General features: G+C 41.4%; 1 pseudogene; it reads right to left on the bottom strand.

Annotated features, from left to right (window-relative positions):
- Positions 1–16674: 16674 nt before the first annotated feature.
- LOC128636066 (spindlin-Z-like) lies at positions 16675–17686 on the bottom strand (annotated as a pseudogene).
- Positions 17687–18575: the final 889 nt, after the last annotated feature.

Genomic DNA, 18575 nt, shown 5'->3' with positions numbered 1-18575 from the left:
TCAGCCTGCTGAACGTGATCTCTCTCTAGTCTCCAAGCAGTATATCTGGTGGATCGGGTTCTCACTCCTCAATTGCCGCTAACAGTGTAAGTGCTCCGGAGCGGGTCCCCGGCCCTCCGGAGCAATGCGGCAATTAGCTTTCAGGTAAGCAGCGATGAGAGGCAGAACAAAGATCTGCGGCTTGTATTCTCACCGTTCCAGCTGCGTGAAGAGTCAGTGATAAACAGCTTTCCGGCTCACAGCGTCTGCATTACCTCCCGGGTTAGTTGTGGAACTGCCTTTAGAGGTAACCGTTATGAAGGTAGCAGTTAGAAGGAGTCCTGAGGCTGAACTTTACAGGGCTGTATTGAAATAGATAGGTGCCGCCACTTGTTAGGTAAAGTAGCAATGTCTCACAGATGAAGGTATTAAACAAAAGTCCCCAATGCAGCTTCCTAGCTGTGAGATATGTCAAACAGACCGTAAAATGGGATAATATATCACAAATATCTGTATCTCGGTCAAGATTTAAAAATAAAATTACAACTTTATATCATATATCAATTGTAGATCACCGGAGCTCAGCACACACACATCCTAGCTGTATAACGGCTAGCTCCGCCCCCTTCTAGTGTAATCTAATAGTATTTTCTATCAGGCGTGTGTGTATCCGACTTACAGAGCCTATTGTTTTTAATAGCTGCCCTTCCAAGGCTATCAGCCACGACTCATATGTATGTGCTTAACCTTTTTCTTAAAATTTCCAAAAAAAAGTCTTTAAATCATTATGCTAGTGTAATCTTATTGTATTTTCTATCAGGCCTGTGTCAAACTGTCTATCTGACTTACACAACATACTGTTGTTATAATTGCTGCCCTACGTAGCAGCCAGCCAGTGCGACCACTCATAGAGTCATATGTGCATTGCACTTCTTAATATAATTTTAATATTAAAATCTAAAATTTTACAATATTTTGCTAGTGTAATCTAACTTAATTTTCTATCAGGCCTGTGTTTTTGTCACTTACACAGCATACTGTGTTAAATTGCTGCCCTACCTACCATCCACGACTCATATCTGCCAGCCGGTGTGCCAGGCCCAACTAGCCAATTAGTGGCACCAAACACAATTCTTGTAACAGTAATTAAAAAAAAAATCATAATTTTTTGGACTGCAAATATTCAGTCTCCTAGTGCCATTGAATTGCATTTACCTCCTGCCTGCCACTGCCAGCCTTTTGTGCCAGGCCGTCTAGCCAACTATTTACACCAATCATAATTGTTGTCACAGACAGTATAGTTACTAATTTAAATTAATTTTTTTTTATTGTTGATCTTAATCCTCAGTTTGCTCGTGCCCTAGAATTGCACTTTTCTACTGCCTTCCAAGCCTGTGTGCCAGGCCTACTTGAAAAATATTTACACCAATCATAGTTGTTGTGACAGTATTCTTAATAATTAAAAATTAAAATTTTTGGTAATAGTTGTTGAGAATCCTCAGTTTGCTGGTGCCATTGAATAGCACTTTCCTGCTGCCTTGCAGCCTGCTGTGAGCCAGGCCCACCTAGCCAATTGTTACCAGCAATCATATTTCTTTTAACAGTATTGCAAAAATTGTCAATCATCACTGTTTTGACGGTCAGTAATCAGTCTCCTAGTGTCCTTGAATTGCATCTACCTCCTGCCTGCCATCCTTATGTGCCAGGCCGTCTTGCCAACTATTTACAACAATCCTAATTTTTTGTCACAGTATAGTTACTAATTAAAATAAAAAAATTCTTGATTGTTGATGATCTTAATCCTTAGTTTGCTCGTGCCCTAGAATTGCACTTTTCTACTGCCTTCCAAGCCTGTGTGCCAGGCCTACTTGAAAAATATTTACACCAATCATAGTTGTTGTGACAGTATTCTTAATAATTAAAAATTAAAATTGTTGGTAATAGTTGTTGAGAATCCTCAGTTTGCTGGTGCCATTGAATAGCACTTTCCTGCTGCCTTGCAGCCTGCTGTGAGCCAGGCCCACCTAGCCAATTGTTGCCAGCAATCATATTTCTTTTAACAGTATTGCAAAAATTGTCAATCATCACTGTTTTGACTGTCAGTAATCAGTCTCCTAGTGTCCTTGAATTGCATCTACCTCCTGCCTGCCATCCTTTTGTGCCAGGCCGTCTTGCCAACTATTTACACCAATCCTAATTTTTGGTCATAGTATAGTTACTAATTAAAATTAAAAAATTCTTGATTGTTGATGATCTTAATCCTCAGTTTGCTCGTGCCCTAGAATTGCACTTTTCTACTGCCTTCCAAGCCTGTGTGCCGGGCCTACTTGAAAAATATTTACACCAATCATAGTTGTTGTGACAGTATTCTAAATAATTAAAAATTAAAATTGTTGGTAATAGTTGTTGAGAATCCTCAGTTTGCTGGTGCCATTAAATAGCACTTTCCTGCTGCCTTGCAGCCTGCTGTGAGCCAGACCCACCTAGCCAATTGTTGCCAGCAATCATATTTCTTTTAACAGTATTGCAAAAATTGTCAATCATCACTGTTTTGACGGTCAGTAATCAGTCTCCCAGTGTCCTTGAATTGCATCTACCTCCTGCCTGCCAGCCTTTTGTGCCAGGCCGTCTTGCCAACTATTTACACCAATCCTAATTTTGTGTCACAGTATAGTTACTAATTAAAATTAAAAAATTCTTGATTGTTGATGATCTTAATCCTCAGTTTGCTCGTGCCCTAGAATTGCACTTTTCTACTGCCTTCCAAGCCTGTGTGCCAGGCCTACTTGAAAAACTATTTACACCAATCATATTTGTTGTGACAGTATTCTTAATAATTAAAAATTTAAATTTTTGTTAATAGTTGTTGTGAATCCTCAGTTTGCTGGTGCCATTGAATAGCACTTTCCTGCTGCCTTGCAGCCTGCTGTGAGCCAGGCCCACCTAGCCAATTGTTGCCAGCAATCATATTTCTTTTAACAGTATTGCAAAAATTGTCAATCATCACTGTTTTGACTGTCAGTAATCAGTCTCCTGGTGTCCTTGAATTGCATCTACCTCCTGCCTGCCAGCCTTTTGTGCCAGGCCGTCTTGCCAACTATTTACACCAATCCTAATTTTTTGTCACAGTATAGTTACTAATTAAAATTAAAAAATTCTTGATTGTTGATGATCTTAATCCTCAGTTTGCTCATGCCCTAGAATTGCACTTTTCTACAGCCTTCCAAGCCTGTGTGCCAGGCCTACTTAAAAAATATTTACACCAATCATATTTGTTGTGACAGTATTCTAATAATTAAAAATTAAAATTTCTGGTAATAGTTGTTGTGAATCCTCAGTTTGCTGGTGCTATTGAATAGCACTTTCCTCCTGCCTTGCAGCCTGCTGTGAGCCAGGCCCACCTAGCCAATTGTTGCCAGCAATCATATTTCTGTTAACAGTATTGCAAAAATTGTCAATCATCACTGTTTTGACTGTCAGTAATCAGTCTCCTAGTGTCCTTGAATTGCATCTACCTCCTGCCTGCCATCCTTTTGTGCCAGGCCGTCTTGCCAACTATTTACAACAATCCTAATTTTTGGTCACAGTATAGTTACTAATTAAAATTAAAAAAATCTTGATTGTTGATGATCTTAATCCTCAGTTTGCTCTTGCCCTAGAATTCCACTTTTCTACTGCCTTCCAAGCCTGTGTGCCAGGCCTACTTGAAAAATATTTACACCAATCATAGTTGTTGTGACAGTATTCTTAATAATTAAAAATTAAAATTGTTGGTAATAGTTGTTGAGAATCCTCAGTTTGCTGGTGCCATTGAATAGCACTTTCCTGCTACCTTGCAGCCTGCTGTGAGCCAGGCCCACCTAGCCAATTGTTGCCAGCAATCATATGTCTTTTAACAGTATTGCAAAAATTGTCAATCATCACTGTTTTGACTGTCAGTAATCAGTCTCCTAGTGTCCTTGAATTGCATTTACCTCCTGCCTGCCATCCTTTTGTGCCAGGCCGTCTTGGCAACTATTTACAACAATCCTAATTTTTGGTCACAGTATAGTTACTAATTAAAATTAAAAAATTCTTGATTGTTGATGATCTTAATCCTCAGTTTGCTCGTGCCCTAGAATTGCACTTTTCTACTGCCTTCCAAGCCTGTGTGCCAGGCCTACTTGAAAAATATTTACACCAATCATATTTGTTGTGACAGTATTCTTAGTAATTAAAAATTAAAATTTTTGTTAATAGTTGTTGTGAATCCTCAGTTTTCTGGTGCCAGTGATTAGCACTTTCCTCCTGCCTTGCAGCCTGCTGTGTGCCCGGCCCACCTAGCCAATTATTGCCAGCAGTGGCGTCGCTACAGGGGGGCAAGGGGGGGGGCATTTGCCCCCCCTAGAAAATGGCTTGCCCTCCCGTTTGCCCCCCCGCCAGCCCCGGGCTGCAGTATTATTGATTGATTTATTTAAAATTATTTATTGTGCCCTCCACCAAATGGTCATCACGTGACCGCAATTACACACTCCCGATTCGGTCCCTTAACAGTCTAACAGAACACCGGCACAGTCAGTCAGTGCAGTGCAGTTATTGGCGCACGTCACGTGACTACATGTGCTGTGTAAACTGGCCTGACTCAGTGCAGGCAGCGAGGCATGCGGAGAACAACGGTCTTGAGGACAGTCAGGAATTGAAGTCTGGACTCTGGAGTCTTGTTGTCAGTGTCAGTGTGCTGTGGCAAAGTGTCTCTGAAGTGAGGACGCCAGCCAGTGATCTAGGTCTCTAGTCCAGGAGGTGGGTAAATCTGACACAGAGTGACTGTATAGCACGCACCATGCCATAACATTATTTAAATAAGTTTTAAAAAAAAACTGCATAACTTGTTTTGCGGTTCATTTAATATTAAATCCGGTGTTAGCAATGTGATTGTATTACAATCACACTCCTAGTACCGGATTTAATAATAACTGTCTGTTATCTTTCTATGTAGATTGAAATTTGTAATAGTCCTGTGCTGCCCCCTCCCTTCATTGATGAAACTAAGAGGCTGTGGGGGCGCGTGTCTGAGCCGGCACCATAGGTAAAAAACATGTACATCAAACAAACAGCCTGAGTGTCAAGAGCGGTATGTGCAGGCTTCTGTAAGGGGATACAGGCTGAGGCTAAGACCCATCTGTGGACATTAAGTTACTCACTGCGATGCGCAATCATTGTGTGTCAACTCCTCCTCATGGTCTGATTTATTAGGGGGCAGCCCGGCAGAGTGTCTGCTGAAATAACATAGATTTTTGTACAGAGTGATCTGTTGGGGAGATTTATGATAGGGATTAGTAAAATCTCATCTGCAGTGCACCGTAGGGCCATGGACTAAAAAATCTAGTTGCATATTTTTTGCTGCACAGACTTTGCATTTCACTTCACTGACAAGTGTAGTGGTTACTGAATCATGCAGCTGCTAAAATCATGTTTGCCACTGCCTTAGCCTACCTTAAATAATCAGTGGTTTGATAATTTGATACACACTTGGGACACATATGCTCAATATCAAGTCTCCCATGCAAAGATAGTAAGGTACATATGCCAGCACTCATTAGTTTTGTTATACAGAAGGCAGAGCACAACTAGTTCACACTGAGTGAGACTGGGAGCTCTTCAAGTCAGTGCAGCACATTGTTAGGAATGGAAAACCTGTATGTTATGCTATAAGGGCAGTGACCTACATTAACCCCCTTATGGTGGGTCCAGCAGCCATAAAACTGCAATCTCATTCTCATTACATGCAGTTCAGTGGGTTGCTAATGTATATTTAAGTAGTGATGCTCCTGGGGTCACTAAATTGGATTAGGCGACTGTACTGCTTATGATTTATTCCTTATATTGTTTCTCACTCAAACTCTCCATAAAGTTTTTATTGTTTTCCCAACAGTCAGTGTATGTGTGTCTATATTTGTGTGTCTGTAATGTGTGGCTTTGTTTGTGTGTCTTATTTTTATGTGTGCCTATGTATAGGTGTGTGCACCTCTGTTTGTGTGTCTGTGTGCTTCTGCACATCTGTGTTTATGTATTAGTGTGTACTTATCTGTGTTTATCTGTATCTATGTGTGTGAATATGTTGTGTAGTGTGTGTACATGTATATGTGTATGCTGTGTGCATACATGTATATGTAGTGTGTGTGTGTGAACGTGTGTGCCTACCTGTATATGTGTATGCTGTGTAGTGAGTATGTGTATACTGTGTAGTGTGTGTATGTGTATGCAATGTAGTGTGTGAATGTGTGTGTATATGCTGTGTAGTGTGTGAATGTGTGTATATGTGTATGCTGTGTAGTGTGTGTGTGTGTGTATATGTGTAGGCTGTGTAGTGTGTGAATGTGTGTGCATATGTGTGTGTATGCTATGTAGTGTGTGAATGTGTGTGTATATATGTGTATGCTGTGTAATGTGTGTATGAATGTGTGTGTGAATGTGTGTGAATGTTTATGCAGTGTAGTGTTTTTGAATATGTGTATGCTGTGTAGTGTTTTTGAATATGTGTATGCTGTGTAGTGTGTGAGCATATGAGTATGTTTTGTAGTGTGTGTGAATGTGTGTGTATATATGTGTATGCTGTGTAGTGTGTGAATGTATATATGTGTATGCTGTGTGAATGTGTGGGTGTGTATATTTATTTATTTTCTAGTACATACATTCCTAAATTACACAAATTCCATCATGTATAACCTACAGTAGAGAATATTTTTTTTTGCACTTTTTCAATAAAGTTTTACACTGACTACTAATTAAAGGGACAGGAAACCCCAACATTTTCTTTCATAATTCAGAGCAAGGGATGTGATTTTAAAATACTTTCTAACTTCTGTTATCTAATTTTCTATGTATCCTTTGTTGAAAGTCATACCTAGATATGCTCAGTCAGGAGGAATATCAATGCACTACTTGCAGTAGCCTGTGGTTTAAAGGGCTCCACTAAATGTGAGCAGTTGTTCTTCCAGTCCTCAGTATTACCCAACTGTCATATACACACACGTAAACACTGGCATATACACTAGAATTGACACCTTTTCTTCAAGCCAAACCAGAACACTAACAGCAATCATCAGAAAACTGAATAAAATGGCTAAATCTGGATCACAACTTCATCATAAACCTGGGCACATAATTCAAAACCCAAACTGTCCGGGTCAATCCTGGACAAGTGGCAACTCCTATATATACACACATAAAGACTGACATATACACAGACACATAAAGACTGACATATACACACACACACACACACACATAAACACTGATATATATACAGACACACATAAACAATGACATATACACACACACAAAACATAAATACTGACACATATACACACACACACACACACATACACTAACATATATACACATACACTTAAACAATGACATATATACATACACACACACACACCACATAAAGACTGACATATATATACACACACACATACACTGACATATATACACATAAACACTGACATATATACACACACATAAACACTGACATATATACACACACATAGACATTGACATACAGACATACATACACTGACTAATACACACACACATACACTGACATACACACATCTACAAAAAATTGCAGCGCTGCACTAATGTTCGGGTTTGGCTTGAAGAAAAGGTGGCAACCCTACACGAGGCAGCCGCCTAATTATTAGTGCCCCCCCAGTTTTGACTGTTATATCTTATGTGCCCCCCCTATATTTTGTTCCTAGAGTCGCCACTGATTGCCAGCAATCATATTTCTTTTAACAGTATTGCAAAAATTGTCAATCATCACTGTTTTGACTGTCAGTAATCAGTCTCCTAGTGTCCTTGAATTGCATTTACCTCCTGCCTGCCAGCCTTTTGTGCCAGGCCGTCTTTCCAACTATGTACACCAATCCTAATTTTTTGTCACAGTATAGTTACTAATTAAAATTAAAAAAAATCTTGATTGTTGATGATCTTAATCCTCAGTTTGCTCGTGCCCTAGAATTGCACTTTTCTACAGCCTTCCAAGCCTGTGTGCCAGGCCTACTTAAAAAATATTTACACCGATCATATTTGTTGTGACAGTATTCTTAATAATTAAAAATTAAAATTTTTGTTAATAGTTGTTGTGAATCCTCAGTTTGCTGGTGCCATTGAATAGCACTTTCCTCATGCCTTGCAGCCTGCTGTGAGCCAGGCCCACCTAGCCATTTGTTGCCAGCAATCATATTTCTTTTAACAGTATTGCAAAAATTGTCAATCATCACTGTTTTGACTGTCAGTAATCAGTCTCCTAGTGTCCTTGAATTGCATCTACCTCCTGCCTGCCATCATTTTGTGCCAGGCCGTCTTGCCAACTATTTACAACAATCCTAATTTTTGGTCACAGTATAGTTACTAATTAAAATTAAAAAAATCTTGATTGTTGATAATCTTAATCCTCAGTTTGCTCTTGCCCTAGAATTCCACTTTTCTACTGCCTTCCAAGCCTGTGTGCCAGGCCTACTTGAAAAATATTTACACCAATCATAGTTGTTGTGACAGTATTAATAATAATTAAAAATTAAAATTGTTGGTAATAGTTGTTGAGAATCCTCAGTTTGCTGGTGCCATTGAATAGCACTTTCCTGCTGCCTTGCAGCCTGCTGTGAGCCAGGCCCACCTAGCCAATTGTTGCCAGCAATCATATTTCTTTTAACAGTATTGCAAAAATTGTCAATCATCACTGTTTTGACTGTCAGTAATCAGTCTCCTAGTGTCCTTGAATTGCATCTACCTCCTGCCTGCCATCCTTTTGTGCCAGGCCGTCTTGCCAACTATTTACACCAATCCTAATTTTTGGTCATAGTATAGTTACTAATTAAAATTAAAAAATTCTTGATTGTTGATGATCTTAATCCTCAGTTTGCTCGTGCCCTAGAATTGCACTTTTCTACTGCCTTCCAAGCCTGTGTGCCGGGCCTACTTGAAAAATATTTACACCAATCATATTTGTTGTGACAGTATTCTTAGTAATTAAAAATTAAAATTTTTGTTAATAGTTGTTGTGAATCCTCAGTTTTCTGGTGCCAGTGATTAGCACTTTCCTCCTGCCTTGCAGCCTGCTGTGTGCCCGGCCCACCTAGCCAATTATTGCCAGCAATCATATTTCTTTTAACAGTATTGCAAAAATTGTCAATCATCACTGTTTTGACTGTCAGTAATCAGTCTCCTAGTGTCCTTGAATTGCATCTACCTCCTGCCTGCCATCCTTTTGTGCCAGGCCGTCTTGCCAACTATTTACACCAATCCTAATTTTTGGTCATAGTATAGTTACTAATTAAAATTAAAAAATTCTTGATTGTTGATGATCTTAATCCTCAGTTTGCTCGTGCCCTAGAATTGCACTTTTCTACTGCCTTCCAAGCCTGTGTGCCGGGCCTACTTGAAAAATATTTACACCAATCATATTTGTTGTGACAGTATTCTTAGTAATTAAAAATTTAAATTTTTGTTAATAGTTGTTGTGAATCCTCAGTTTTCTGGTGCCAGTGATTAGCACTTTCCTCCTGCCTTGCAGCCTGCTGTGTGCCCGGCCCACCTAGCCAATTATTGCCAGCAATCATATTTCTTTTAACAGTATTGCAAAAATTGTCAATCATCACTGTTTTGACTGTCAGTAATCAGTCTCCTAGTGTCCTTGAATTGCATTTACCTCCTGCCTGCCAGCCTTTTGTGCCAGGCCATCTTGCCAACTATTTACACCAATCATAATTGTTGTCTACAGTATAGTTACTAATTAAAAATAAAAAAAATTTGATTGTTGATCTTAATCCTCAGTTTGCTCGTGCCATTGAATTGCACTTTTCTACTGCCTGCCAGCCTGTGTGCCAGGCCCAACTATCCAATTAGTGCCAGCAATCATATTTCTTTTAACAGTATTGCAAAATTTGTCAATCATCACTGTTTTGACTGTCAATCTGCAGTCTACTAGTGCCCTTGAATTGCATTTTCCTCCTGCCTGCCTGCCTGTGTGCCAGTCCCAACTAGCCAATTAGTGCCACCAATCATATTTATTGTCACAGGATTGGAATTTTTGTTAATCATAAATGTTTTGACTGTGATTCTTCAGTCTCCTAGTGCCATTGAATTGCAGTTTCCTTTCTCCCAGCGTGTGTGCCAGACAGGCCCATTTGCCAACTAGTGCCAAACAATCATATTTGTTGTCACAGTACTTGTAATATTTTAAAAAATTTGTTATTTTTAAAACATCTGTCTTTTTGGTTGTTGTCAGTCTCACAGCGTATAACATAGTATTGTTAGTGCCAATTTTAAAAAAAATGACAGGCAGAGGCAGGCCACCCCGCAGGTTCCGTGGTCGTGGTCGTGGTGCTGTGATTCCTTTAGACCCTACAAATATCCACATTGTTCAGACGCCGGGTGCCAGGGGGGACGCGAAAACTTCTGAGGAGGACCTAGTTGAATGGCTAACACAGGACACCCAATCTTCTTCAGCTTCCGCTGCTAGTCCTCCTAACCTTGATGCACCATCTAAGTCCAGCTGTGCTTTGGGCAGGTCTCAAGTGACCAGTGCCACTCCCCCGCCTGTCGTCACCACCAACACTAGCACCACAGCCGCTTCACTTGATCTGTCACAGGAGTTATTGACACATCATTTGGAAGATGCGCAACCATCATTGACAGAGGATGTAGATAATAGTGATCAGTCTCAGTCAGGCAGCATTACCGACATGGAGGTACGGTGTGATGATGATGATGATGTTGTACCCGCTGCTGCTTCCTTTCTTGATGTTTCAGATACAAGTGAAACGGTTGATGATGATGTGTCGGTGGATGTCACGTGGGTGCCTGCTAGAAGAGAAGAAGAAGAGGGGGAAAGTTCAGATGGGGAGACAGAGAGGAGGAGGAGGAGACGATTTGGAAGCACGGGGAGGTCGTCTCAAGGAGCTAGTGGCACAGTCAGACAGCATGCATCGTCACCAGGGGTCAGCCAGACAGCACGCCGACGCCCATCAATGCATGCTGTTGCCACCACCAGAATGCCGTCATCGCAGAGCTCAGCAGTGTGGCATTTTTTTTGTGTGTCTGCCTCTGACAACAGCGATTCCATTTGCAACCTGTGCCAAATGAAACTGAGTCGTGGGAAGTCCAACAGCCACCTAGGTACAACTGCTTTGCGAAGGCACATGGTCTCCCATCACAAAGGCCAATGGGAAGAACACATGAGTAGAAGCAGAACACAAAGTGAAAGCCGCCCTCCTCCTCCTGCTCCAGCATCTTCAGCCACGTCAACCAGTGCTGTCCTCCTTGCCCCCTCTCAACCATCCTCCACTCAGTCTCTCTTACGTAGCAGTTCCTGGTCATCTGCCCACAGTCAGGTGTCTGTCAAGGACATGTTTGAGCGTAAGAAGCCAATTTCTCAAAGTCACCCCCTTGCCCGGCATCTGACAGCTGGCTTGTCTGAACTCTTAGCCTGCCAGCTTTTACCATACAAGCTGGTGGAGTCTGATGCTTTCAAAAAAATTGTATCTATTGGGACACCACAGTTGAAGGTACCTGGCAGAAATTTCTTTTCACAAAAGGCAATCCCAAACCTGTACTCTGTTGTGAGAAAGGAAGTTATGGCATGTCTGGCACACAGCGTTGGGGCAAGGGTCCATATGACCATGGATAGCTGGTCTGCAAAGCATGGTCAGGGCAGGTATATCACCTACACTGCGCATTGGGTAAACCTGCTGAATTCTGACAAGCATGGAATGTGTGGCTCTGCAGAAGAGTTGGTGACACCGCCACGACTTGCAGGCAGGCCTGCTGCTACCTCCTCTACTCCTCCTACTCCATCCTCTTCCATAACCTCTTCCTCGGCTGAGTCCTCTTCAACTTCTGCATCTTGCTCCACATCTATGGCACCCCCCCCCAGCTCCCCAGGTACTATGCTACATCCCGGGTATGGCAGTGTCACGCCGTCTTTGGGTTGACTTGCCTGAAAGCGGAGAGTCACACCGCACCAGCACTCCTGAATGCCCTGAACGCACAGGTGGATCAGTGGCTGACTCCGCACCAACTGGAGATTGGCAAGGTTGTTTCTGACAATGGAAGTAATTTGGTGGCGGCATTGAAATTGGGCAAGTTGACACATGTGCCGTGCATGGCACATGTGTGTAATCTAATTGTACAATGATTTGTCCATAAGTACCCAAGCTTACAGGACATCCTGAAGCAGGCCAGGAAGGTGTGTGGCCATTTCAAATGTTCCTACACGGCCATGGCGCACTTGTCCGATATCCAGCGTCGAAACAACCTGCCAGTGAGGCGCTTGATTTGCGACAGCCCGACACGGTGGAATTCAACACTCCTAATGTTTGACCGCCTGCTCCAACAAGAAAAAGCTGTTAATGAGTATTTGTATGACCAGGGTGCTAGGCCAGCCTCTGGGGAGCTGGGGATATTTTTTCCAAATTACTGGACGCTCATGCGCAATGCCTGTAGGCTCATGCGTCCTTTTGAGGAGGTGACAAACCTTGTCAGTCGCACTGAAGGCACCATGAGCGACATCATACCATTTGTTTTCTTCCTGGAGCATTCCCTGTGAAGAGTGCTGGATCAGGCAGTAGATGAGCGTGAAGAGGAAGCGGGAGAGTTGTGGTGTCCATCACCCCCGCAAACAGCCGAATCAGCATCGCTTGCTGGACCTGCGGCAACGCAAGAAGAGGATTGTGAGGAAGAGGAGTCAGAGGAGGAATGTGGATTTGAGGAGGAGGAGGAGGAAGACCGAGCACAACAGTCATCCCAGGGTGCTCGTTGTTGTCACCTCTCTGGTATCCGTGGTGTTGTACGTGGCTGGGGGGAAAATACCATCAGTGAGATCAGTGAGGAGGAGGAATGCGACATGATTAGCTCAGCATCCAACCTTGTTCAAATGGGTTCTTTCATGCTGTCATGCCTGTTGAGGGACCCTCGTATAAAAAAGCTGAAGGAGAACGACCTGTACTGGGTGTCCACGCTCCTCGACCCCCGGTATAAGCATAAAGTGCCTGAAATGTTACCAAATTCCCGCAAGTCGGAAAGGATGGAGCATTTTCATAATAAATTAAAAACTATGCTTTACACAGCGTATAAGGGTGATGTCACAGCACCACGGGAATGTAACAGGGGAAGAGATGAAATTAATCCTCCTCCTCCTCTTCCCACGACCACGGCGGCAAGGACCGGATGCTTTCCTGACGTCTTGTTGATGGAGGACATGCGTACCTTTTTAACTCCCATGCACCATCAGAGCCTTTCGGGATCCAGCCTTAGAGAAAGACTCAACCGACAGGTAGCAGACTACCTAGCTTTAACTGCGGATCTCGACACTCTCAGGAGTGATGGACCCCTTGACTACTGGGTGTGCAGGCTGGACTTGTAGCCTGAGCTATCCCAATTTGCAATGGAACTTCTGGCCTGCCCCGCTTCAAGTGTCCTGTCCGAAAGGACTTTAAGTGCAGCAGGAGGTTTTGTCACTGAGAAGAGAAGTCGCCTAGGTCAAAAAAGCCTTGACTATCTCACTTTTATAAAAATGAATGAGGGCTGGATCCCGAAGCGACTGACATTGGACGATACATTTGAATAAAAAATGCCTGATGATGAGATGAGCTGGCTTGGGCTACAACTGGTACACAGGCTGGCCTTTTTCTTTGGTTATAAAGCCGGAGGACTTGCTTGACTTATCCGCCAACAACTAGTGTTCAAGCCACAAGCTTTTAGGGCACTTTTTAAATTTTTTACAAACATCAATTTTTCTGGCCTCTGCTACAGCAGTTGCTACAACAATACCCAATTTTTTCAGTCATTTGTACATTCCTAATTTTTCTGGCCTCTGCTGCAGCTCTGTGGGTACAAAACTCAAATAAAAAAATAAGGCACATAACACTAGTGATTAAACTGTTACGAATTGTACAACTTAGCATTAGCAAACCACTCATATCTGTTGGACCATTAAATTGAACGCAAAATGCCTTAAATTTGAAGGAGGAGGACCGACCAAGCATCTTTATCCGTCTCTTGGTTGCTCAAAATTATCTCCCTGTTCCATCTATGCCATACCTGTACTCTATTGTGCAAAAAGGTTGCATATGTGGTGTTTCATGCTGTTGTGCCTGTTGTGGGTCGTGGCCCATGGTATAAAAAGGCTGAAGGAGAATGACCTGTAATGGGTGCCCCAGCAAATTTTTAGAAAAATGTTCCTGGTTCCTCTCAATTATCTCTGGGTTTCTAAAATGGATGCCATACCTGTACTCGCTTGTGCAAAAGGATGGCATATGTGGTGGTGTTTCCTGAAGTTGTTTCTGTTGAGGGTGCTGGACCCTCTTATAAAAAAGCTGAAGGAGAACGACCTGGAGTGGGAGTCCAAGCATGGTTTTTGGGGCTATTTCACTTTTCAAAAAAATTATCTGTGGGTTTCTAAAATCAATGCCGTACCAGTACTCTATTGTTCAAAAGGATGCCATATGTTCTCTTTACTGCTGGTATTTTGTTTGAGGGTCCTGGACCCTCTTATAAAAAGGACTAAGGAGAAAGAGGTGTACTGGGTGTCCACTCAATTTTTTTTTCTATTTCACTTTTGCCCCAAATTATCTCTGGGTTTGTAAAATCAATGCTGTACCTGTACTCTATTGTTCAAAAGGATGCCATATGTCCTCTTTCCTGCTGGTGTTTTTTTTAGGGTCCTGGACCCTCTTATAAAAAAAAGGCCGAAGGAGAAAGAAGTGTACTGGGTGTCCATCGAATCATTTGTTTGATTCAAATTCCCGGTTGCAACAAATTATCTCCGGGTTTCTAAAATCAATGCCTTTCCTGTAATCTAATTTTCAAAAGGATGCCATATTTCCTCTTTCCTGCTGCTGGTTTTGTGTAGGGTCCTGTAGCCTCTGCTAAAAAAAGGCCTAAGGATAAATAAGTGTACTGGGTGTCTAATCAATCTTTTTTTAGATTTCATGGTTGCAACAAATTATCCCAGGGTTTCTAAAATCAATGCCTTTCCTGTAATCTATTAGTCACAAGGATGCTATATGTCCTCTTTCCTGCTGTTGTTTCTGTTGAGGCTCCGGGAGCCTCTGATAAAAAGGCCTAAGGATAAAGAAGTGTATTAGGTGTATAATCTATGTTTTCTTAGATTTCACGGTTGCAACTAATGATCTCTGTGTTTCTAAAATCAATGCCTTTCCTGTAATCTAATTTTCAAAAGGATGACATATGTCCTCTTTCCTGCTGCTGGTTTTGTGGAGGGTCCTGGAGCCTCTGCTAAAAAAAGACCTAAGGATAAACAAGTGTACTGGGTGTCTAATCAATCTTTTTTTAGATTTCCCAGTTGCAACAAATTATCCCAGGGTTTCTAAAATCAATGCCTTTCCTGTAATCTAATTTTCAAAAGGATGCCATATGTCCTCTTTCATGCTGCTGGTTTTGTGGAGGGTCCTGGAGCCTCTGCTAAAAAGGCCTAAGGATAAAGAAGTGTATTAGGTGTATAATCTATGTTTTCTTAGATTTCACGGTTGCAACTAATGATCTCTGTGTTTCTAAAATCAATGCCTTTCCTGTAATCTAATTTTCAAAAGGATGACATATGTCCTCTTTCCTGCTGCTGGTTTTGTGGAGGGTCCTGGAGCCTCTGCTAAAAAAAGACCTAAGGATAAACAAGTGTACTGGGTGTCTAATCAATCTTTTTTTAGATTTCCCAGTTGCAACAAATTATCCCAGGGTTTCTAAAATCAATGCCTTTCCTGTAATCTATTAGTCACAAGGATGCCATATGTCCTCTTTCATGCTGTTGTTTCTGTTGAGGCTCCGGTAGCCTCTTATAAAAAGGCCTAAGGATAAAGAAGTGTACTGGGTGTATAATCTATGTATTTTGAGATTTCACGGTTGCAACTAATGAATGATCTCTGTGTTTCTAAAATCAATGCCTTTCCTGTAATCTAATTTTCAAAAGGATGCCATATGTCCTCTTTTTTTTTTTTTTGCTGAATAATCGTTTTTACTGGGATGGGATAAAAAAAAATGGAAATAAGTTGTCAATTGTTGTACTATAACAAGATTTCTGACAAAACAGGTACAAAAAGTAACAAAATATTATGAATCAGAAAGTTGTAACAAGAGGGACCAAAGAAAAAAAAAGACCCTACATCACTGGGCAGCTGGATAACTGAACTGCAGCACCACACTCCCCACATTATAAGACATAAGTAACACTGGGAAAAATACTTTTACTTGAAATACATACTGATAACTATGTTAAAGTAGTTAGATATACCAAACTGGACTTGTATTGATGAGGAATGAGTGCTTAAGAAATACAACAATTAAATTTTTATAACCTTTTTTTCCACCCACTTTGAAAATTTACAGAATTCGCACAGTTTGTCTCTTGCATCCATGCTTCTTTTGTTTGAATTCACCACTACTAGATCAGATTCCTTCTAAAGGATAAATTCCATTATGCAAAATGAGTTGTAATTCACAGAACGTGGTTTGTTTCCTTTTGATGTGGAAATTTTTTTTTTTGTTCTTAGCAACAAAACTGTGTTACTTCCTTTAAGGGGTTGCGGGCTTGCCTGGAATCTGAAGCGTCACATAATTGGAAAGAAGTGGACAGGTTTGTCTACATATTTTACATTTAATAAATCCACCTGTTTGGCAATAAGTCAAATATCACATCTACGATGTCTTCACCAAATCATAGACATAAATATGGAAATCGTCATCAAATTTTATGAAATAAACAGAGGGTTTGGCTTCCACTTGGTGTATTACCATGCCAGTCCTTTTTGAGCCATCTTCTTTGGCATACTCCACTTGCTTTCCTACAAGGCTGTCCACAACTTCTCCTGGTTCTCTTTCTGCTGGAGGGGAATCATTAGAGTCTGGCATGATGCAGAGATCTCCTTCTTTGTAGTCATCTAATAGCTGATACATATATAAAACTGGGTTCTTCTCGTAGGTTATATAAAACCATGTGTTCATTATGGGAGCTCTTGCTAAGACCATTCCTCTCCACTCATCCTTAGAACCATCTTCTGTTTCAAACATGTGTTCAACAGCTTTACCAATCATTGTGTCGGCCAAGTGAGCATCACTAATTCGAGATGAAGCAACTCTATCTGGAAGAACTTCAAGAGCAGACACTCGCTGGTCCTTGTGGAGTTCTAGTCCATAGACACAATCAAATCCATCATATTTAATAAGATAAAGGGATGGGTTGACTGGCACTTGATCCAATACAGTTCCTTTTCATTGTGTTATTGGGCCACTACCTTCTTTCCAACCATGCTGTATTCTGCAACCTACAATATTCCTCCGGGGCTGGGAAATTGGTTTGCTTGGACCAACATTATTTCGATGGTTCTTGTGAGAAGTCCTTTTTTTCATCATACTGGCAGACACACCTGCATGTGCTGCATCACCTCTGGCTCTCTGACCTGCTGCCTTTCCGAATGGGGTCTTCATTCATCTGTGTATAAAAGGGCAGCAAAGCTGCCAAACTAGGGTAAAAATCCTATTCCTCCAATTTCCCTTTTTTGTTCCAGTCTATACAAAGAAACTGTGTCCTTTTAGTCCACCATCCAAGCAAGATTTCTGTGTTTCAATCCACAGCAAGTGGCTCCGATGTCAGGCTACTCCAACCTGAAGAGTGCTGCATAGACGTAACATTCAGGTTACTACACAGTCCCTCCAGTTCTTGCGATTTGTTGCAGTACTCTGTCTCAATGATATATTTTTTTTTTTTAGTGTCCTAACCTCCTCCCTTTTTTCTGCCTGCCTTATCCGTCATAGGTTTTGTCGGCAGCACTAACAGCAACTACCGCCTCAAGCTCTCCTGCTGAACTTCCAGACCCGGCCCATACCCTCACATTCCAGTTCCTCGTTTTCCTTCGTCCTTGGAACCCCTCCCCCCACTACATTTCCTCTGCCAGATCCATATGTCCTCTTTCATGCTGCTGGTTTTGTGGAGGCTCCGGGAGCCTCTTCTAAAAAGGCCTAAGGATAAAGAAGTGTACTGGGTGTATAATCTAATTTTTTTTAGATTTCCCGGTTGCAACTAATGATCTCTGTGTTTCTAAAATCAATGCCTTTCCTGTAATCTAATTTACAAAAGTATGCCATATGTCTTCTTTCCTGCTGCTGGTTTTGTTGAGGGTCCTGGAGCCTCTGCTAAAATAAGCCTAAGGATAAAGAAGTGTACTGGGTGTCTAATCTATGTTTTTTTAGATTTCACGGTTGCAAAAAATTATCCACGGGGTTTCTAAAATAAATGCCTTTCCTGTGATCTTTTATTCACAAGGATGCCATATGTACTCTTTCATGCTGTTGTTTCTGTTGAGGCTCTGGGAGCCTCTTATTAAAAAGGCCTAAGGATAAATAAGTGTACTGGATGTCTAATCAATGTTTTTTTCTATTTCCCGGTTGCAACTAATGATCTCTGTGTTTATGAAATCAATGCCTTTCCTATAATCTTTTTTTTTCAAAAGGATGCCATTTGTCTTCTTTCCTGCTGCTGGTTTTGTTGAGGGTCCTGGAGCCTCTGCTGAGCATAATAATAAAAAAAAAAAATTAATTTA

Source organism: Bombina bombina, chromosome 7 (genome assembly GCF_027579735.1).
Source record: "Bombina bombina isolate aBomBom1 chromosome 7, aBomBom1.pri, whole genome shotgun sequence".
NCBI classification, from domain to species: Eukaryota; Metazoa; Chordata; class Amphibia; order Anura; family Bombinatoridae; genus Bombina; species Bombina bombina.
This window is presented reverse-complemented; position numbering and strand designations above follow the sequence as displayed.